Raw genomic sequence first — 23,885 nt, 5'->3', positions numbered from 1 at the left:
GAGAAGTAGAGCTGGGAGGTATAGATAAGGGCCAACCTACATTCAATCTTCAAAGGGAGCTCGAAAGGGTAAAGATTCATGTCCCCCTGATTGAACTTCTAAAGCAACCCACTTATAAAGCTCAAGTCTCTCAATTCATGCTTCCATCCACCTCTTCACCCACCCATGATTATTTAAACCTTCAAGAAGAAAGGCCAATGGTTGTTTTTGGGCTTCATGTGGAAGAACTTGATCCTTCTACTGCACCCTTCTATGTGACCTTGGTAATCCATGACCTCTTATTGCATAATTGCATGTTGGACTCCAGAGCCTTGCACAACCTCATGCCCTTAGCAGTGATGGAACAACTTGGCTTGTAGATCACCAGGCCCTACAAGGACCTATACTCCTTTGACTCTAAGAGGGTCAAATGCTTGGGAATGATAAAGGATCTGGTGGTAAACCTGGCTCAAATCCCTGTGAAGAGTGTAGTAATGGACATAGTGGTGGTCGATATTCCCCCTCGGTTCGGCATGCTCCTATCTAGGTCTTGGGGTTCCAAGGTGGGGGGCTCTATCAAGTTAGATCTAACTTATGCCACTATTCCCACTTTTGGAGGTGAACAAAGGAGGTTGTATAGAGAGTCCAGATTTGTAAAAACTATGACCCCAGCTAAAGGCTCAAAAAACTCCCCAATGCATGGAAAAGAAAGCGACCTCTCCTGCCTGTTCCTAGAAGAAGATGATTCCATCTTAGAAGAAACAACAATACACCTAACAAGGCAGTTAGAACACCAGCACACAAATGAAAACAAAGTATGGAAATTATACTTTGACGGAGCAAATTCCAAAGAGGGAAATGGAGCAGGAGTATTGTTGGTATCTCCTGAGGGTAGCCTAATACCCCTCTCATTCAAGCTGGAGTTTGAGGCAACCAACAACGTGGCTGAGTATGAAGCATTGCTCCTTGGGCTACAAACAACAAGGAATATGAATATTGAATGCTTAACGGTGCATGGAGACTCCGAGTTGATTGTGAAATAGATCCAGAATCAGTGCCAGGTCAAACACCCCAGATTAAGGACATACCGGAATGAAGTATGGGATTTGATTGATAAATTCTTCCTGGCCTTTAATATCCAATTTCTGCCCAGAGAAGGAAACATAATGGTTGATTCCCTTGCTGTAGTAGCAAGCAGTTTCAAGCCCCCTCAAAATCCGCTCCTCAGGTATGAGGTGGAGGTCAGATACAAACCCTCTATACCTGATAATGTCAAGCACTGGTAGGTATTCGAGGACGACGAGCAGGTGAAACGATTTATAGAAGTCGTTGGGGAGTTTGCTAACTCAACCATCGATCAAGAAGAGGAAAAAGAGGTTGATTAAGAAACCACTTCGTGGGAAGACACAGTGGTTGGACGCAAAATTCTACAACTGAAAGGGAATACCATTCCTCGTGGACTAGTCCCACTGGAAAGACTTTTTAATAAGGATGACGTAACCTCCAAACCAATGGCTCCGGAGATGGACGATCAAGTAGAAGATTGCAATATCGGCTCAAAGGATGAACCCCAGATGGTCAGGCTATCAAAAGGAATCCCCTTGCAATATAAACGTGTTGAAGTTTCTAAATTTACTTAGTTAAAAACCCTCCATGCACTTTATCTGATTTATTCGTATCTACTTGTTATCTTCCTTAACAAGTTATTTACAATGTAAATACTGAAAAATAAACACTAGTGCATGCTCAACATATTACAGATCAACAACTAAAAGAAACAGAAACAAACACACCATTGACACCATTATTTTTGGACTAATGTCCCCGGAAAAACCCAATGTAGGAAAACCGGTGCAACTATCTAAGGGTTTTCTTATTAAGCAATATCAGAGTACAATTTGGGTGCCGAAACTAGCCTACCCAACAGAGAATTTCCTTGACAATAATACCTATCCATTTCTGACAAATCTCATGGCTGAAACCCCGGATAATCCTTCCGACAGCTACTCAACACCAATCTGCCCCAAAAACCCCAGCGCCAGCCTCTCTCTGGACTGCGTCAGCCCTTCTTTGCCTCACGCTGGCCCTGCGTCACCCCGGATGGGTCTGCGTTAGCCTTGGGAGGCCTTGCGCCAGCCCTCTGGCCCTCTGCGTCAGCAACGCTGGCCTCTCTGAGGCTCTGTGCAGCTCCCAGCTGCCTCTGCGTGACCTTGCGTGAGTCCTGGCTAGCTCTGCGTCACTTCCCTTGGCTACTGCGCTGCTCTCCCGACACTATCTCTGTCTCTTTGTCTCTCTGTACTCAAATGCCCCTCAGTTGCATCTCTTGGTCACTAATTCTATCTCTCTTAGTAAACCCCACTCTAGAGAATAGAATGACTGATCACTTTGGTGTGTTCTCCAAGTGACCCTCAAGCCTCCTCTTATACTTTTATTGTTGAGATATCAACGGCTGAGATTAAGTCCCTAATCAACGGCTAAGATTAGATCTGGCTTGATCCATGTCTTTTGGACCATTCTAACACAGATTCATATTAATACACATTAATAGTTTATTTTCCCTAAGTTTAGACTTAGGGACTCCATTAAAAATATTAATTATTTTAACATCTCCTGGTATGTTTAGAATCTGCCCAAACCCTTTCTGGGTATTGGAGATCTCATGTGCCCCAACCTCTCCACCAAATTTCGTGGCTAGAGCACATCCGATGCTACCCCAAATCAGCAAAAAAAAGGTATTTAAATCTATTCAAAATCTACAAGGACGTTTTTGCTTGGTCTTATGTGGATCTAAAAGCATTTTATACTAACATCATATAGCATAAGATTCGTTTAAAGAGTGGAATAAAACCATGCAAGCAGAAGCTCAGGCAGATTAATCCACTCTTACTCCCCTCCATTGAAAAAGAAGTGAGGAAACTTCTACATTCCAAAATGATAGTGCCTTTAGGGTACTCGGAGTGGGTGGACAACTTAGTCCTAGTCCGGAAAAAGAATGGAGAAATAAGGCTGTGTAGATTTTCAGAATCTAAATAGGGCATCATTGAAAGACAACTACCCACTGCCTAAGATGGATTATATATTGCAGAAGGTGGTTGGCTCAGTTAGAATGTCCATGATGGATGGGTTCTCTGGTTACAACCAAGTGACAGTTCACCTTGATGATCAAAAGAAGACTGCTTTCACCACCCCATGGGGAACATTCATGTATGCTCGCATGCCTTTCGGTCTCATTAATGCAGGGGCCACGTTTCAAAGAGATATGGATATAGCTTTTGTAGGGGAGAAAGACAAGTTCGTGGTAGTTTATTTGGACAATATCACAGTTGTTAGGCCCCTATACTACTAGTGTAACCCCTTATTGTTATTAGTATAACCCACTTATTATATTGATGTACCCATGTAGTGCCCATATTGTTACTATTGTGCCCCATAGAAGCCCACTATTGTTATTATTGTGCCCTTACATTATTATTGTTATGTCGGCTCTGATTATGTTATAACCCCTTAGACTCCTATATATAGAAAGGAGGTCTTTTCATTTGTATCATCCAAGAATTGTTCATTTATGTAATGTAAAGGAGGTTGCCCCCTCGAAGAGGCTGAATTCTAAGGCGTTGATCTATCTTTTCTATCTTTTCTTGAGCTAGTTTCATAACATTTGGTATCAGAGCTTTGGATTCTAGGGTTTCGCTGCTCCAAACAGGTCATCGTGGAATTTTCGCTATAACTTTTTTTCTGTGACGTTTCAGAAGTCGCAAAAAAAACCCATTTGAGAAAAAATCGCGCTGAACCTTGAGTCCGAATTTCAGAGCTTTTCGCGCAATATTTGCGGAGATATGATCTGAGGAAGTTGGTCTTTTTGCAGACTCCTGAATTACATTTAAAACAGGTGACCTGGGGAAAATCGTCATAACTTTCTCTCTAGGGATCGGATTGAAATTTCGTAAGAAGGTACAAAAAGAGGACAGACTGTAGTTTTTTTTTATATATTTTTTAGATCCAAAGGTCGAAATAGTGACACGTGGCACTTCATACAAGTTCGCTCTTCTGGAAAGGTCTATAATCAGGTCATCTTGGGAGATTGTGCATAACTCTTTCTTAGAGAATCCAATTTGGATCAGACTGGTGGCATTGGAAAGAGGACACAGAGGGCTACTATAGTTCACAATTTCAGAACTTAAAGATCTGAAAGTACAGAGTTACAGTCGTTTCAAGGTCGAGCTCCTAAAATCAAGAAAAAGCAAGATGAGGAAGTTTGATGGCAAAGATCCGGTAAATTGGATACTTCAGATGGAGCAATATTTTGATCTACATGGTGTACAACTGTTACAAAAGGTATGTATTGCATCTTCATATTTAGAACCGGATCAATTTTTATGGTATGAAGGGCTTTGTTCTCGTAAAAAACTTGTTACGTGGTCAATTTTCACGGAGGAAATGATAGCACATTATGAGGATACAAAGAGCAACACCTTCTTTAGAGCAACACCACAACAATTGGAAAGAGTAAAAGGGCTTTGTGACATAATGGAAAGCAAAATTATGGAAACCAAGAAGCATACCCGTCACAACTATAAAGATGGAAGTGTTGTTTCTCCTAGCCTTCCACAACCTACAAGGGTTACACCACAACAATTGGAAGAAAAAAGAGAAAAAGGGCTTTGTTACAATTGTGATAACAAATGCACTAAAGGTCATAGGTGTGCTGAGAAGAAATTATTTTACATAGAATATGAAGAGGAGGAAGAAAAGGATCAAGAAACATCAAAAGAAGAGGATATACGCCAGGACACCACCCCAGAGAAAGAAGAAATGAACCAGACCATATCTTGTAAAGCATTGGCAAGAATTACCACTCCTCAAACTCTCAAGATAGAAGGACATATAAAGAAGAAAAAGGTGCAAGAAGTGAAAGATCACATCGAGAAAGAAGAAATGAATCCAACCATATCTTGTAATTCAATGGACGAAATTACCACTCCTCAAACTATCAAGATAGAAGGACACATCAAGAAGAAAAATGTTCAAGAAGTGAAAGATCACATCGAGCATCAAGAAATGAATCCGACCATATCTTGTAAAGGACTGGAAGAAATTACCACTCCTCAAAAGATAGAAGGACATATCAAGAAGAAAAAGGTTCAAGCAGAGAAAGATCACATCGAGCATCAACAGCAAGTTCTCCAACTTTTAAAGGATAACACCACTTCGGTGCAAAACCACACGAAACAACAGGTAGATCAACATCGTAGTGAAAAATGTTTTGATGTAGGTGATTGGGTATTTTTACTGCTACATCTCAAGCAAGCTAGAATTTATGAGAAGGAAATGTTGGCAATACTACATGCACTTAAAAAATGGCGACCTTACCGAATGGGAAGACTCTTCAAGGATGAGGATGTGGAAGCATTGCTTTGTGCTATTTATATTATCCAACCAGATTGGATAAATGAAGCAAGGGATGAATGGAAGAAGGACGAAGAAGTATGGCCACTTATTCAAAAGTTGCAAAAGATCCCAATTCAAGCAATATTGCTAGAAATTGAAGAGGAAGGAAAAATCATATTGGAACCTGGAGCAGTCACAAAAACAAGAACCCGACAGCTACGAAATCGATCAATTTCAGAGTATCTCATCAAGTGGAAGAACTTACCCGCTGAATATTCCACATGGGAGGACAAGAATTTTATACAAAAGCATCAAGAACTACTCAAGCGTTGAGGACAACGCTTTTTGAAGGAGAGGGGCATGTTAGGCCCCTATACTACTAGTGTAACCCCTTATTGTTATTAGTATAACCCACTTATTATATTGATGTACCCATGTAGTGCCCATATTGTTACTATTGTGCCCCATAGAAGCCCACTATTGTTATTATTGTGCCCTTACATTATTATTGTTATGTCGGCTCTGATTATGTTATAACCCCTTAGACTCCTATATATAGAAAGGAGGTCTTTTCATTTGTATCATCCAAGAATTGTTCATTTATGTAATGTAAAGGAGGTTGCCCCCTCGAAGAGGCTGAATTCTAAGGCGTTGATCTATCTTTTCTATCTTTTCTTGAGCTGGTTTCATAACAACAGTCTTCTCTAAGACTGATGAAGAGCACATCCTCCGCTTGAAGATCACCTTTGAGAAATGGAGGAGGTATGGTCTTTCTTTGAATCCCAAGAAATCTTAGTTCGCCCTGAGTGAGGGGAAGCTACTAGGACACATAGTAGTGCAAGAAGGAGTGAAGATTGATCCTAAACGAGTCGAAGCCATCAATCATATTCCTCTACCCAGAAATAAGAAAGAGGTCCAAGCCTTTTTGGGGAGAATCAATTTCTTGAGGAGGTTCATACCCAACTATGCAGAAATAGTCAAGGGTATTATAGACATGCTTAAAAGGGAAAATGAAGTCAAGTGGAGCCCTGCCCCCCGAGATTCTTTCACTAGAATTAAAGAAGCTTTGGCTGAAGCCCCGGTACTAGTCAGCCCTGACTACTCAGCGCCTTTCTATATCTTTTCTTTTGCTTCTCCGCATACTATTGCCGCAGTTCTGCTACAGAAGAATAAAGATGGTTATGAACAACCCATCGCCTTCTTCAGCCAAGTCCTGAGGGATGCTGAGTTGAAATATAACATCTTGGAGAAACAAGCCTATGCACTAGTCAAGGCTTTGAAGGCATTTCGTATGTATGTGCTACAATCAGAAATCACAACATTTGTCCCAACGACAACGGTCAAGGACATCCTGGTGCAAGGAGACAATGAAGGAAAAAGGGGTAGGTGGATAGCAAAGATACAAGAATATGAGCTAGACATAAAGCCTACTAAGCTCATAAAAGGTCAGGGGTTGGCCAAGGTTTTATCAGAATCTAATTGCCAAGCTTTAGGGATAAACCTGATAATAGAGGAAGGCAGACCAGAGGTTCAGCAGGATGGGATTAAAACATCAAAGCAAAAGATATATGCTAAATATGAGGGATCACCCTGGTATAAGAATATCATCCATTATCTCTTATTCCTGAGGTGTCCACTAGGGCTGGATAAATCCAAATACCAAACTCTAAGATTGCAAGCTCAAAAGTATATCATATCCAATGGTCAACTCTACTGGAAGGACCTAGTGGGAGTTTTGCTGTTATGTTTGGTAGAGGGTGAAACCCATAAAATGATTGAGGAATTTCATGGAGGAGTTTGTGGAGGTAATTAGAGATGGAAGACCACAGCACACAAAATACTCAAGGCAAGATTCCACTGGACTACACTGTTTGGAAATGTTCATTTCTAGGTTAGGTCTTGTCAGAGGTGCCAAATGTTTGCTGAGAGGCAAAAACTTTCTCCTCTCCCCCTGATTCCAGTGCATGTGGAAGAACCTTTCAGACAGTGGGGACTAGACTTCATAGGAGAAATAAACCCACCTTCCAGTGGCCAACACAAGTGGATATTAACGGCCACGGATTATTTCACCAAGTGGGTAGAGGCCATCCCAGCTAGAAATGCTACAGACTCAGTGGTAATCAATTTTATGGAGGAGAACATATTATCTCGCTTTGGTTGTCCTATCAAAATTATCACTGACAATGCTCAAGTCTTCAAATCTGCCAAATTCACCAGCTTCTGCCAGAAATTCAATATTATCATCGGGCACTCCACTACCTACTATCCTCAAGGTAATGGCTTGGCTAAGTCCTCAAACAAAACTATGGTAAGAGTGTTGAAGAAAACCATCATTGAGGATCAGAGGAACTGGGACTCCCAACTGAAGTTTGCCCTCTGGGCTAACTGAGTAACTCGTAAACGATCCACTGGAAAATCGCCTTTCGAGATGCTGTATGGTAAGGCTGCGATCTTCCCAATCCAATTAGCAATGCCGGTGGCGAAGTTACTACAAGAAGCTAAGGAAGAGCCAAGTGCGTTGACATGAAGGATAAACCAGCTAGTCGAACTTCATGAAAACAGAGAATAGGTGGGGACCAAATTGTCAAATTACCAACAGAAGATGAAATCCCTATTTGACAAGAAGGCCAAGGATCGACCTCTTCAACTAGGAGATTTAGTTCTCCGATGGGATGTCCGACGGGAAGAAAAAGGCAAACACGGAAAATTCGATCCACTATGGTTCAACCCTTTCAAGATTGCGGAAGAGAGAGGAAATAACGCATACTTGCTTGAAAATTTGTACGGTGAATTGTTGAAATTGTCGGTAAATGGCTAATTCCTCAAACTATATTTCCAAAACTAGAGGTACCTGTCTTGCACTCATTGTAAATATTGGTATGTGTATTGTAATTATTATATGAAATTTACAGTTTTTGTTGAGAATTCCACTTTCACAAAATTATCGTTTGTTTAGAAAAGACTCCATGCCCAAAGGAGAAGTTCACAGTTTGCAGGTTCTCAGCACCTTGCTAGCAAGACATTGTCCCCAGGTGGAGCCAATGTTGTCACCTTCTGAAAACAGAGTTCCAGTTGTACAAAGAGTACCAAAGAACAGAGAAGCTTGCAGCCATCTTCCAAGCCGCAAAAGCTCTCAAAGCCAAATTGGACCCTCTCCACTGGATAGTGCTCAGAATAAGCTTTCCAACGGTAGGTGGAAGTCCAAGAATGGACTCCTGAATCAGAAGTTAGAGTAGATTGAAGATACCCTTTGAAAGCCATAAAACAAAGAGGAAAAGACCAAGGGGAGGCTAATCGCAATTGCAGTTTCCTAAGAGCAGCGGCGGGGAAGGACAGAGAAACTTGTGATCAACGATCGCAAAATTCAAAGGCCCATGGTCATCGCAATTGCATGTCGCACTTAGGCAGCACAACATATCGGCGATCAATGAGTCCAAGGCAAGGTAGATCGATGATCGAAGGGTCCCAGGCACAGTTTATTGGCTTATCGGCGATCGCACAAATCAAAGTCCCTCCTCCACCGAAGTCCCTTTCGACTTGCGATTACGATATGCGAGGACTCTCCCTGATGCGATATTTTATATGTCATGCCTTATAAAAGTTTTGCGTCCGAATAATCGGCCAGTGCTATGAAAGGAGGTAAACAGGCCCTCTCTCCTGTATTGCGTTTGCGAAACCTCGGGTTGGCCCAATCCCGCAGTTCGGTGATCACAAGTGTCAAGGGGGGATGTCAAAGGAAAGCATTATAAAACATCGGTGTGCAGGATTCTATGTAACAAAGGAACAAGACCCCTGGAGGGCAGTCCAAAGCAGTGTTTTCAGAAACAGCCGGCTCTGAACCGAGTTGGTCCGAGCCAGAGCCTCCCTGAGTCAACCCGGCCAATGAAACAGTTCGGCCGTCTGGGTTGTCTAATAACTCAGCTGGCTCGGTATTAACCCAACTAGCTCAGTCGAGTCCAAGCCTACTCGGCCGAGTTGGAAAACTGTAGCCTGTGAACCCATAAAACAACGTTTTTTTTTAAATATTTGTTTTGGGGGACTCCAAACAAGTATATAATTTGTCTATTGTGTATTTGGGGTCTATTCCCCTCTCCTAAACCCTATTTGACCCACCCAACCCCTCTCATTTCCTCACAGCCATCTCATGCATTTGAGTGAGAATTTCAGTGAGAGTTTGTGAGGAGTTGTTGAGTTTGTTTTTGGAGCAGCGGTGAGGAGTCTTGGGCAAGCATTGTAGCTGGAGTAAGGAGATTTTTGGGTAGCCATTTGGAGCAGAATTGAGGAGTTGGTTTCTTGGAGCAACCTTGAGGAGGCAGTTTGTGCCTGGAGGTATTTTTTTCACTTGTAAAAATCTGTTTTTGCTTATTAAATTTTATGTGCAAATCTGGAAATTGAAAAGAGTGTTTTTTGTGAAAGAAATGAACATTGAATCAATGCTATTTTTTTTGTTTTCATTCTCAAATTTTTTGCTTTCATTTTCAAGTCAAAAAACGACACCTAGAGTGAAAGATGTTGTTTGAGCATATGTTGAAATGGTTGATAGTCAAATGCATTGCAAATTTTGCCATAGAAAAATTAAGGATGGTCCTAGGGGCATTAATAGGCTGAAACAACACTTGGCAGGGATTAGAGGCCAAATTACTCCATGTACCTCACCAGAAATTGGGGAGATTAGGAAGGATTTGTTAGCCAACTTTGAGAAGTTTAAAGAAGATAAGGCTAGGCAAAAAGAGTTAGAGGCTGAAATTGGGAGGAAGAGGAATATGCAAAAAATGTTGCCTACCAACCCCCATTTGATTTTGAGTGTTCTTCCTCTATCCCTTGTACTGATGCATCCAACCCCTTTTGGTATGTTCCTCCCTCTTTTGAGTCTATTCAAGGAAAGGGTAAGGGTAAAATGAAAAAGGGTGATATGAATATCAAAAGTTATTTCACTGTCACACCCTCCTCTCCATTAGATGCACATGGTCTTCAAGCTAGTAGAAGTCATATGCAGCCCACTTTAGATGACCATTGGAAGAAAGAATTGAGGGAGACTTCTTGTGATTACATATGTAGATGATGGTATAATGCTGATATCCCCTTCAATGCTTCCCATTCACCATATTATGAGCCTATGTTTGATGCCATACATGCTGCTGGAAAAGGCTTCAAAGGCCCTACTATGCATGAGCTAAGGGGGTATCATTTGCAGAAAGAAATTGCCTCCATTAATGAGTATTTGAAAGATTTCAAGGACTCATGGGCAAGAACAGGATGTACCATCATGTCAGATGGATGGATTGATCAAAGAAATCATACCATCATAAAATTTCTTATCTTCTGCCCACAGGGAACCATGTTTCTAAAATCAGTTGATGCATCTAATAAGGTAAAAGATGGACAATTGTTGTTTCAGCTATTGGATGAGGTTGTTGAGGAGGTGGGGGTGGCTAATGTTGTTCAAGTCATCACAAATAATGCCTCTAACTATGTTCTTGCTGGTAAACTGTTAGAGGAAAAACACAGAACCATCTTTTGGACCCCATGTGCTGCACATTGCATAGACCTCATGCTTGAGGATATTGGCAAATTAGATTGGGCCAAAAACATTGTATATCATGCCAAAAGCATAACAAAATTTATCTACAATCATTCATGGATTTTGAGCCTGATGAGGAAACACACAGGGGGTAGGGATATCATTAGGCATGCCATCACTAAATTTGCTACTCATTTTTTGACATTGCAATCTATGCTTTCACAACATAGAAACTTGCAAAAGATTTTTTCCAGTGAAGAATGGAATCAAAGTCAGTGGTCTCACAAACTGGAAGGCAAAGAATTGAAAAAGAAAGTTAATGAAGAAATATTTTGGAGAAAGGCAACAGAGATTGTGAAGCTTGCTGAGCCACTAGTTGAGGTGTTGCGTTTGTGGATGGGGAAAGATTGGCTATGGGCATCATTTATGAGGCTATGGATCAAGCAAAGGAGCAATTAAAGAGGGCATACAAGGATAAAGTGGCTAAGTATGGACCCATTTGGGCAATCATTAATGAAAGATGCAACAATCAACTCTATCACCCTATACATGCAGTTGGGTATTTTTTGAACCCACGGTATCATTATAAAGCTAAGGCGACAAGAGCTTTGAGGGGGGAGGTTAGAGATGGATTGATTGACTGCATTGATCGCATGATCCCATTGGAGTGTGATCAGCTGGAGATACACCGACAGGTCATAACCTTCAGCGATGCCTCAGGTACCTTTGGGAAGAACCTAGCAAAGATTGCAAGGGAAGCAGATGAGCCAGGTAAACAAAAATTTCAATTTTCAAATTCTTAATACTTATTTTGTTAAATTGTTTATAATTTGAAAGTTGGATATAATTTGTAATTTTGTTGAGCTAACTCATTACACTCCTATGTTTTTTGCAGCATAATGGTGGGAGGCTTTTGGTAGCCATTGTCCTGAATTGCAGAAATTTGCAATTCGAATTTTGAGTCAAACTTGTAGTGCTACTAGGTGTAAGCGCAATTGCTCTGTCTTTGAGAGGATTCACACAAAGAAGAGAAACCGTTTGGATCAAAAACGGTTAAATGATCTAGTCTATGTCCAATACAACCTTCGGCTCAGACGCAACCAATTGCTGAACAAAAGACTTGATTTTGATCCCATTGTGTTGGAAGACATTGATCCAACATCAGATTGGGTAGTGAAGAGTCATCCAACAGAGTTTGCTTTTGATGAGGATATTGATTATGAATTACAGACGATAGCATCACTCGAACAAAATGTTCAGTTGAATGCAGATCATGATCCACTTGTACCAGCCTCAGCCTCAGAGCCAGCAAGTCCTCTAGTTGCAGGTGCTTCCTTTGCTCAACCACGACAGAAGCGCATATCTCGTCTATCTCATCTTGCAGCTGTTGCACGCCCTGCTAGTGCCACCACTTCTACAGTTGCAGTTGGAGATAATGATTAGGAGGAGCCATGGGGCCCCCTGTCTAACTCTGATCCAAAGATTGATCCAGATGATCTTGGCTCCTTTAGCAGTAGCCAGTAGTACTGGTCACAGTTTACTTTTGTTATAGAGGCCATTTCTAGCCTCCTTGGTTATGTGTTTTTGTTTTGATCTCTATATCATCATCATGTATGTATTGGACAGTGCACTGGATGCCATTTTGATATAATGGATATATTCATGAGCCTACTTTGATCATATGTTGTCTTATATCTATATTCTGATGCTGTGTGTTTGGAAACATGAATGAAAATCTTTAAAATTATGTTTTTTATAAAAAATAAATATTTAATGTATTTTTTACAATGACCGAGTCATTGAAATTGAGCCAACCGAGTCGATACTGAGTCAGAGTCGGAGTCAGAGTTTTAAAACATTGGTCCAAAGGCCCTAGCACCCGAGGACTAAGCACTTGATCATGGCCCCCGATCACATGAAGCAAAAGGGGCTAAAGTGGATCGGAAGGCCCTGTCCTGTAAAGACTTTTTAATGGAAAGTCCTGATGTGATAACTCTGCGACCAGGTAGTGCAGAACTTTAAAGGCGTGATGGGTCGACAACTGTGGCATTTAAGAAAGGAGATGGAGCATTCAAACTTGGCATGGACCGACCCGACAGGCCCCTTGTGACACGAAACCAGGGTCGACATTGACAGAAGTAAACAAAGACTTGGAAGTTCGGGAGGACTTGATTATCCAGCATGGTGCTCCATACAGAGGGAAGACGAAGTACCGCCCAGGGGTCCTCTGCTTTTGTACTGCGGCATGAAACTGATAGTTGCCCACTCCCAACATTAAAGGATGAATGGTTCAAGTAGTAAAGGCCGAAGTGACACGAGTCGGCTGAGTAACACAAGAAGTCAGACCGTGAGCAAAATACAACCTAAAGCAGAGGCGATCATAGGGATGGGCACGGAGATATTTTATTGACGTTTTCATCTAATTGTTGACTAGTTTTTGTTATCCTGTAATGTGCTGCCATTTAATGAGGCAATTAATATTCTGTAATGTTTTTGGGCCACAGAGCCATCCCTCGTCAAGACAGCTACTCGATCTAACACCTGAGACTATGATGAAGATATTTTGTTGTAATCAATGTTCAACGCAATGTGGAAAAAGTCGAAGTCGGGATTAATTTGGCAAGGGTCCAAAGGTTGAAAAACACGTTAAAGTCGAGAGTTTTTTGAAAAGGTCGGCAAAATTAAAAAAACACAAAATTATTCATTTTTTTTAACATCTAGAGTATCCACAACATCAAATAAATGCATTTCCACATAAACATGTAAGGAAAGCAAATATATAGTATGTATATGAAGTCTAGTGCTACATCACATATCAAATAGTGAATCAACTCCTGAATCTTGAGTCCTGTCTAGGTCTCAACTCTCAAGAGTCAAAATATCAACAAAAAATATAATAAATGTATATCATGAGTCATCTAAAAGTCATAAAGTAATCAGTCATTGAGATCCTCTTCCCCTTTTATGGGAATAGGGAATGGCTTTGCCTTTTCCTCTAGAGGAAGAAGGCCCTGCCCCTGGGGATACAAATGGACTCAATCGTCCTCTAGAAGCCGATGGAAGAGGTGGCCTCTGTCCTATGCTGCTGCTGCCCATCCTAGATGGTGTCACCTCCTCCTCATCATCCTCAACCAGCTCTGCCTCCTGACCCTGATGTTGCTCCTCCTCCTCTACCTCTGGCTCTCCCTCCCCTGCAACTGCTACATCCTCTAGATCCACACCTAACCAATCCGGGATCGAGTCCATGATCGGCCTCTTAGTCTCGACCCTCCATGCAGCGGTGGTATCAATATTGTCCAATGAGATGGCTTCCACATCAGTAGGTGTCTGAAGTTGTCTCACCCACAATCGAAGATTGTAGTAGACGTAGACCATGTCATTGAGGCATTGGGACTCCAATCTGTATTAGGGTCATAGATTGTAAATTAGTACTTAGAAAATTTAAATATTAAAAATAATCAAATGAATTCAAAAAAATTAATTTGAATTTTTTTTATTTGTTGCGCTTTTTGCTGTGTATTTTGTCAAATACACTCCAGTTGCACTCACACCCAAAGGAACTGCATATTTGGCTGAGCACTTGAATGGCAAGCTTTTGGGGATGGGGTACTCTAGCACCATAGCTTGTCCACCAAGCATCTACAAGTTAAAAGAAAAATGAGAAACATAAAAAAAACATTGAAATTCTAAACTTGAAAGTTTGAAACAAACTGAAGCTTACCTGGCATTTTGGTCGTCCTATTCTTAATAGCCATGGTAAAACCAAATGTGCCACCTCCCATCCTATAGACCTCCATTTCTTTAGAAATATCTTCACGTTCTTGCTCAGATGACACTGTCCTTTCAACACAATTGAAAAATCCATCCATCACCTTGGCATCAAATTTGAAACCACAGGCGTAAGAAAATGTGGGGTTGAGGTAGGTACCTGCAACATGAATGGGGCGATGGAGGGTATTATTTCATCGCTCATCAATCACTTTCCATATGACCTGTTGTTTCTCTAACCCCTCGTCTCTCTTATCTTCATAATAAACACGAATGGCTTCTTTGGCCCTATCCATGGCCTCATACAAGTAGCCCATTGCGGGCTTGTCTCCATCAACCAACCAAAGAACCCTTACCAAAGGTTCTGAAATGGCACACACCTCCTCTACTCTTGCCCAAAAGCTCTGATCATATGAAACTAGTCTGCATATGCCCTCTCTCTCTGGTTTGCGGCTAATGGCCTCATACAAGTAGCCAATTGCGGGCTTGTCTCTATCAACCAACCAAAGAACCCTTACCAAAGGTTCTGAAATGGCACACACCTCCTCTACTCTTGCCCAAAAACTCTGATCATATGAAACTAGTCTGCATATGCCCTCTCTCTCTGGTTTGCGGCTAATAGATAAAGCATGCCAATCCGTTGAAAGAAACATGCTCTTCACATCCCACATAGAATTCAACAGAGACTGAAGAGATATGAAAGTAGTCGCAAATCGTGTAATGGCAGGACGCACCAACTCTTTGTTTTTGGTGTATTTTCTCATCAAGCTAAGCAGAGATGCATGATTATATATAAATTTTGTTACGCTCTTGGATGATTCAACAATATCCCTCACAATAGGAATCTTACCTATATCCTCCAACATCAAGTCAATGCAATGAGCAGCAAAAGGTGTCCAAAACGAGTTAGGATACCTCTCCATAAGCAACCTACCAGCTGCAACATAATTTGCAGCGTTGTCCGTTATGACTTGGACAAAATTGCTTGGGCCTACTTCCTGAATGAAAATGTCCAATAACTCACATAATGTACGTGCATATTTAATGTGTGCAGATGCATCAATAGATTTCATAAACATTGTCCCCTTGGGACAACTAACCAAGAAGTTAAAAAGGGTCCTACCCTTCTGGTCAGTCCAACCATCTGACATGACTGTGCATCCAGTTTGTTCCCATGATGCCCTAAACTCCTCCAATCTAGAAGTGCAATTAGTCTTTTCATCTTGAAGAAGAGGCCTTCTCAATTATGTAAATGTGGGGGCTTTGTACCTCGGGCCAACGACAGCAACAACATTAAACATAGGCTGGTAGAATAGGTTTGTCTTGGCAATGTTGAAAGGAACATCACTCCATAAAAGACACTTACTGACCAACTTGTCAGCTTCTGCCTTTTCCTTTTTTTTAAGTGTTGATTTGATGTCAGGTTGTGCACCAGTTGTGGTTCCAGGAACAAAAATAGATGAGATAGTGAGGGGTTGGGACATATGGGTGAGGAAGGTGATGCTGAAGAAGCACTGCCACTCTCAATTCCCCCCACTCTTGAGGCCCCACAAGTTGGAATTTTAGTGCTGCCCTGGTGTCTTTTCCCTCCTCTTTATCCATCAATGATTGAATGGCCCGTCGAATGATTTCTAGAGTTGTATTTGGGAAAAGGTCAACATTTTGCCCCGAAATTTGCTCCAAATGGAATTTTAATCTGTTGATACCAGTGTTGATAATATCGCCGAAATATCGGCGATATTCGCAAATATCGCGATATTTTCGGCGAGCCAAAATATCGCCCCCAAAAAATCGCGATATTTTCTTGTTTTGAATTTCTCGCGCGATTTCCGATATTTCGGAGATATTTTAGAAAATATCGCGAGACGATTGAAAATATCGCCGGTTAGGTTGAAATCGCCTGTATAAATTGATTTTTTGGTTTTTGGTTTCACGTCATTTTGTTTTTGTGAGAGCTGGAGACGGATGCGGTCGATGTGAAGGAGGGTTTGGCTGCCAAGAACAGGTATGAATCCAACATACGTAACTCCAACGGACCAACACCATTAAATCCGATTTTGCAAAATCATCAAAAGGATCAACCACACGTTTTCTTTGGTAAAAGGACTGATAGTAACCAAGCAACACAAACCAAGAAATGCACGATGTCTGCATGAAGAAATGAAGAAGTTACAAGTCTCCATATCTGGCCTTCTTTGATCAGGCTGTTAACCTGAATGCATAAAATTACAGTTATAATTATATGATAGAAATTTGTTGAGAAACAGTAGCAATATCAATTTCTGATTTATGGCTAGTATTTTTAACTTGCAACATCCCTAACAAAGTCACCCACAGAACCCTCACTTGCTGTGGCTTCCTCTCAAAGTGATCTCCTTTCTCTAGGCTATAGGTCTGGGCTTGAATCCCTTTCCATACCCTTGTACAACTGCGGCTTCTCTGCACTCCTTACAGCAGAGACTAGGCTCCATGTACAAGTGTTTTTAGGCCTGCGTTATACGGTTTAACCACTAACCTTAGCTCCCCATACAGTGACTCTTCCCTTAGATACAAGCTGACCAACATATGTCCTGTAATATCATAATGATCGGATGAGAAAATGAAGAATTGGCGGTATTAAATACCACAGTAAATCTCAATTAGCAGGAGAGAAAAGAGTACATCTAAAGTATCTTACTTGCATTATCAAACAGATAAAGCATCGGACACACTGACACTATAGTTTCTGTTTTATTACTGAGGTAATGGTCGGTGGAAAATGATTGTCATTTTAATACACCTTGATAGAACAAAATGTAAAATAGAAGTATCTATGAATTATCATGGGTAAATGAGCTTAAGGGAATGACAAGTGAGAGAAAAACTTTGAAATTTTGTTCCTAGTAAGGAGTAATAAAAAGAACAACTTATTTCTATGGCTGGAGACCCACCGTTCAAATCAGTTGGAGGAAAAGAGACTAGCACAATAACTTATCTCGGGAACAACAATAATAAACACATGAGCATTGCAGCGGTGAGTTTCTGATGCATACTATCTTGCAAACAAAACAAATTAACTGTCATTTTCTTAAGAATTTTATATATTAAAAAAACAAGGGTTATATATTACATTTTTTAAAATTTATTTAATCTAGGCTGGGAGCTGTCTCTGAAATTTGAATTATAGATAATAAAAAGTTAAAAACCATTGGCTGTATCAGAAATAAAATTACGCAGCAGAGTTTAAATCAGAGAGGTCAATCACAAATTGCAAAATCTCAGAAATAAAATTTCTTTCCTCCACTGATCTATGATGAGATACTTTTATTATTATATGTCATGTTATTTTGTATTGGTTCTCCACATTTGAGTCCTTGAATGGACAATTATCAGGGATTAGCACAATTTGGTATTGCCTTTGATATATCATTTCTATTTGACATCATATATATCAGTGTTTTTTTCATATTTATGTGCCAATGTGTTTATTTCATGTTGTTATTGCTTTATATGTTTAAAAATCTGAAAAAAAATGAATATATTATGCATTTTTTATGCTTGCCGATATTTGCCGATATTTTGCCGATATTGCCGATAAGATATTTTCTGGACCCTCGCCGATATTTTCCCGATACCGATATTATCAACACTGGTTGATACCTCCTGACATATGCTTGCAACACAACTTGCAAGTCAAATACATTCTATTGATCCCCCCAGATTCATGTATAGTATCAGGTTCACCATATTCCCACAGTGTCCAAAAGCCTTGGCATTTTGTTTTAAACTTTGAACTTGAATTTAAACCTGGGCACAAAAAAAATTTGAAACAAATTAAAAATTTCCCATCACATAAAAAGCAAACACAAATGCAATAGTTGATTTTAGATTTTAAATGCCTCTTCTCAATCACTTGAAATACTCAAATTCAGTAAACAAGGGTTTGGATTTTTGTCATTTTATTCTTGAAAGTTGAAGTTTTGCTTCAATCTAGATTCTAAACAATGTTTCCCTTTCAAAATTCTAGGCAAAAATAAGACATAAACAAACTAATAGAATTTTAGAGAAGTATAGAAAGATTTAAGAAATCATTTGTGTAAAAAAAACTAAGAGAGAAATTTAAAATTTAAAATACATACCTGGTAGCAGCAATTCGGCACTTTGAATCTCCCACAATGAGCAGTGGACAAATCTCCAAATCCCCACCATAAAACTCGCAAATATTCCCCTCTAGGGCAAGGGCAAACCCCTATGAATCTCCACAGCATCGAATGGGAGAGAAAACAGTAGAAAATTATATCATTTTTGCCTTTGCGGCCTCTTTATCCGTGGCCTGGGAGGGAGGCCAACTTTTTGGGTCGACTCCCGATTAAATCGGGAGTATAACAATTAAATCATGATTTTTTCCTTTCTGAAAAAGTAGCCAAAAAGTCGGGGGATTAAATCGTTTAGTTGAAAAAATCGCATTTTTAGGATTAAATCGTGATTTTTTGTAGACTTTTTCCACACTGGTTCAACGCTCCCCTCTCCAGATAAATAGAGGGAAGCAACACTTAACAAAGGTTCAGAAATCCTAAAGAAAAAGCTACATGTTATTTTCAAACTGTATGAATTTATAATATAGATCTTTCAGAATATCAAGGAAATGGTGGTGATTCCCCCTTCGAGTACTATAGTATGTTATCTCTCTGTTAAATTCCATTATGTTCATGTTTCCTCTCAGAATTTATGTAATCGTAGCTGCTAGAAATATTTCATACTTTCTTACAGATTCATTTGTGTTGACTTGTTAATGCATGTACATGTATGGATTGTTGAGATTATATCTTTAAAATTGTGCTCCATGAATCATCGCACACAATCTTTCTTTCGTCCATTATATCTACCTATAACTCAGGTAAGTGTATAAATTCTTGATGCTTCAAGCTCTATGTGATAAGTGTAGAATTCTTGACACTTCAAGCTCTATGTGATGAGTTACTCCTCCTCCTTATCCTCTCTCATTGCTCTGTCAAAGTTTATTAAACTATAGGTCCTTGAACTACTCGGCGTCCACTATTTTATGCATATATTTCTGTGAGTTGTATATGTGGAGAAGTACCAGAAATACATGGCTTACGCCTGTAGATGAATGAACCCAACCCATGCTTTATATATTATATACATATATATAAAATATATGTGATGTCTCCAATTTCCTCAGAATCATATGGGGGACACAAAATCTAGATGTGCCCAGGCACTGGTCTCGTAAGCAATCCAAGGCAGTCTCTGGGAGCAACAACACACCCCATCTCTGAAGTAATGGACATGACTTCTCTAATGGATGCATGTCTAGCAACAAGTGAAAATATCTCCTCGTAGTCCACTCCCTCCTACTAGGAGAACCCTCTCGCCATGAACCTCACTTTGTACTTCTTGATACTAACATCAGCTACATGTTTGAACTTGTAGATCCATCGCGAAATGACCACAAATTTTCCCACAAACCTAGACACTATGTCCCACACATCAGTGCTCATGATGGAGCTATACTCCACCATGGCATCCCTCTAGACTTGTACATTCATATCCTCCTCAAAAGTAGAAGGCTCAAACTCACTGATGTTGCTCAATAAGGCTAAATAACTAGAAATCTCGTTGGTGGTTTGCCCTTCTTAGAAGTGGTGCTAGGTGCCTCCACGTGCTTCTTAGCATCTCTTAAGGTGTGCTCATCCCATCTTGGCCTTTTCCTAGTAGAGCTCGAAGGAAATCTTGCTCCTCCAAATCTACCAGTTGTGTCCCTGCTGCTAGTGTTACTGGTCCATGCTCAACCTTTGGATCGTCTTACCAATGATCCTCTTGTTGAAATATGTAACTAGGTTCAGTCTTCATAATGACATGTGTAATCATGATTTTATGTAATTAATGTATAGAAGAAAAATAAAATTATTTTTGTTATGCTTGAGACATGTGTTTCATGCTCAACGAATTTTATAGATCAAGCTCCCATTATAAGCTCTTAGGATTGGTCATTGAGTCGTAAGGTCAATTGAGTCTTTGTCATGTATTGAAGACCCATTTGGGCATGTTACATATTGTAAAAGAGAAATTATTTGAGTCATTGTAAGAGTCAAAAGACCCTCCAAGACCAAATCGGCATCAAAATGAAGCAATGAGCCTACACCAAGATCAAGTCGGCCTCAAAATGAAGCAATCAGCCTACACCAAGATCAAGTCGGCCTAGAGTCAATGATAAGTCGACCTCAAATCATGGACAAGAAGCCTATATAAGGAGGCACTCAACCTCTCTCAAGGAAACACACTTCTCTCACTTGATACTCGATCACAAGAAAGGAAAAGGAGTGAAGAAGAGGAAGACGAAGGAAGAGAATAAAAGGACGAATTTTTGAATCTGTTTGGGTTAGTTTCTCTCCACACGTGCGAGGAAGCTAGGGCACATTATACTGCTGCAAATCAGAGATATAGTCACCTCAAGTAGATCGAATTAAGGCAAGGAATTGATTCATCTTGTAAGTCGAAATCACCAAGCAACTAGTCCAAGTCTAGCAAAGGAGGAGAAGGGTTAAAAGAGCCCTTATCTTGTCACACGTGCGAAAAAGACAATCAATTGCAGGGAGCCAAGAATTGCAGGAAGGAAGGCCGAAAGTTTCAGACTTGAGTTGCAGGATCAAGGGTGAGGAAAGAAGGAGAAGTTGCAACATCTTCTAAGAAGAAATTGACTTTGACTTGAAGCAAGGGTTGACTTGGTATTGGAGGGATTGTTGGTCAAGGGTCTAGGTCTTGGAATTCATCAATTGAAAATTCTATAAGAAGAAGAATTCAATGGGTTTTCCTCTCAAGCTTGGAGAGGTTTTGGCCCTGGCTGATAGCCTACATCTTGTGTCCTTTGTCTCATTGTTCTTTATGATTTTCTAGTTGTTTGATGCAAAAGAATACATAATAATAATCAAGTCAAGAAGAACCTAATTAAGAAAAGTAAAAATTCTTTAGAAGCAGTTATCATTGCTAGAGAATCTCCTCATCTATCTGTCCAAGATTTCTCAACACCTCTACCCTTGTTGGTTCTCTTTCACCAGTCCTCCTAAAGATCCTGCATTCATCAAATCTGACATCTCGACTGACAATAACTTTCCTCTCTCCTAGAATGTAGACTTGATAGGCGTTTAACACTTCATTGTAGCCCATAAATATGCCCCTTTCTGACAATGACTCTAGCTTAGCCCTTTTCTCAGTAGGAGTGTGAACATAAATTGGACAAACAAAGATGTGCATATGACTTACTTTTGGCTTCACTCCTGTCAACATCTCCTCAAGAGTCATATCCTCCAATACTCTATGAGGATTCCTATTCTATAAATACATAGTTGTATTGTAGGCCTTGTTACCCACCACTTTGTGGGTGATATTCCCAGGAGATTTTTTTTCTCCATGATGAGCTTCAGCCGGTAGCTGACAACCCCTTCATGCATCCTACTAGCTCCTTGTGCCATTTCTCTGCCACCTGAGCCAGCCATGTGGTCCCTCACCCACTTGTATTGATTGTATGTTTGAAGGTGGGCCTCCCAAATCTAAAGGTATGTCTTGTCATTTGATAATTGAGTATTGGGTTTACTTATCATGGATACTTTTGGGTATGGATTGATGGGGGGATTTGGCGGAAAGAGTGGGCTTAGTTTGTACTCTTGTCTCCTTGATCTCTTTTGGTTGTTACCCTTGAATCTTAGTCCTGTGGGATCTCCTTTATTGACCATTTGGTTCTAGGGTGGTACTACTTGGGAAACCTTGACTTTGGGTGCGTGGTCCTGCTCCTTTACCTGCATATATTACTCCCTTCCCACTCATTATACCCCATTCATCATTTCTCCCACCTGGGTCCACATTCCCATTCTGGGTCCACATAGGGCTAGCCTCCCTATCCCCTTGCCCCCACCTTGGGTCAGGCCTAGAATAATGCCACAGAGGGTGAAGCAATTAAATGAAAAGGTGAAAAGCATAAATGCTCACATTTAACAGGAAATTGTACGAAAAAATGCAAAAGATGGCCAGGACAAAAATAATTAGCATGTGGGCAAAATTCATTACATGAGCTATACCCAATCATTGGCCATCACCTTGGTTCCATAGGCCCTAGATGAGCCTCCTCTATCATTCAGGAACCCATGATTGTCCCAACCCCTGGAGGGCAATAAACTGCCCTACCTAAAAGGGGATAATCACTGCTATATCTTACACATCATGCTCTTGTCCTTTGAGCTCAAGCAATTAATTAGAGAAAATTCATAAAATGTAAAAGGTATATGAAGAAGGGTGTTAAAATCAAGGTCGGGGAACCTCATGTACCATGATTTCTCCCTCCTATACATTACATACCCAGGTGTGGGCTTCCCCTCATCTAGCTACCCCTATGCCCCACTATGTGGCCCAGGATTGCCCCTCTCATTACCTATTCCATTCCACTTATTTGTCGCTTGTCACCCCCATTAGAGAGATGTACCTTTGGACATGCTATCCCCTTTAAGGGTTGAAACCACTTAATAAGGTACTTGGCTAACCCTCTTTGGAGCTTGGAGACACTATCACATGCCAAAACCCACTACGCATGGGCATGCCATTATGAAGTGCCCACGTTGTTATCCATGATTTGTAAGCTTTTTACCCGATTATTTTAATGACTGGTTGTACTAGAAGCCTAGGGGACGCATTGGATCTTATGCAGGATTACAAGTGGTTTCCATTTGGGTTTGGTTTCCCTATATGGGATCCTAACCCCCAAAGTTGTACATTGGCACATGTAGGGTGTACATAGAGAGCCATGGGCCTCCACAGTAGCAGACAATACTCCACGAATTTTCATGGATGCTCCGAGATTACTAGCGATCCACTTTTGGGATCATGATGATGATATGCTTGGTACATTATGCCCAGCAGGCCTCCACAAGAGCCCCACACTCTTGACAGGTGTCCCAGGATTTGTACGATGTCATGGCAACATTCATTCCACCACTTGGACCCTTGCAGAGGATCTTTGATTCATATGGAGACCCCTAGGGTCATCTATGTGCCCCCATACCCAATGGGAGCACCATAGGTCTACTAATTGCAGAACAAGGGGCCACCCACTTGTCCATCATTAACCGGGGAATTTATTCCTCAATATGGCACTTCAGGATATTATTGAGCCTTTAGAGGGCCCTACAACATGCACATATTATTATTTGGCCCCTTGTGAGGCTTACTTTTACATTTA

The 23,885-nt window shown here is 40.6% G+C and overlaps 1 protein-coding gene across 1 annotated transcript in view; it reads left to right on the top strand.

The window, feature by feature from the left end:
• The window catches only part of LOC149205891 (uncharacterized), a 427,798-nt gene that overhangs the window by 304,836 nt on the left and 99,077 nt on the right, over nt 1-23,885 (top strand). The gene's annotated exons all lie outside the window — the stretch shown is intronic.

The sequence above is a fragment of the Pinus tabuliformis genome, chromosome 1_2 (assembly GCF_031772625.1).
Source record: "Pinus tabuliformis cultivar Carrire ecotype Pingquan chromosome 1_2, CPIR1, whole genome shotgun sequence".
In the NCBI taxonomy this organism is placed as follows: domain Eukaryota; kingdom Viridiplantae; phylum Streptophyta; class Pinopsida; order Pinales; family Pinaceae; genus Pinus; species Pinus tabuliformis.
This window is presented reverse-complemented; position numbering and strand designations above follow the sequence as displayed.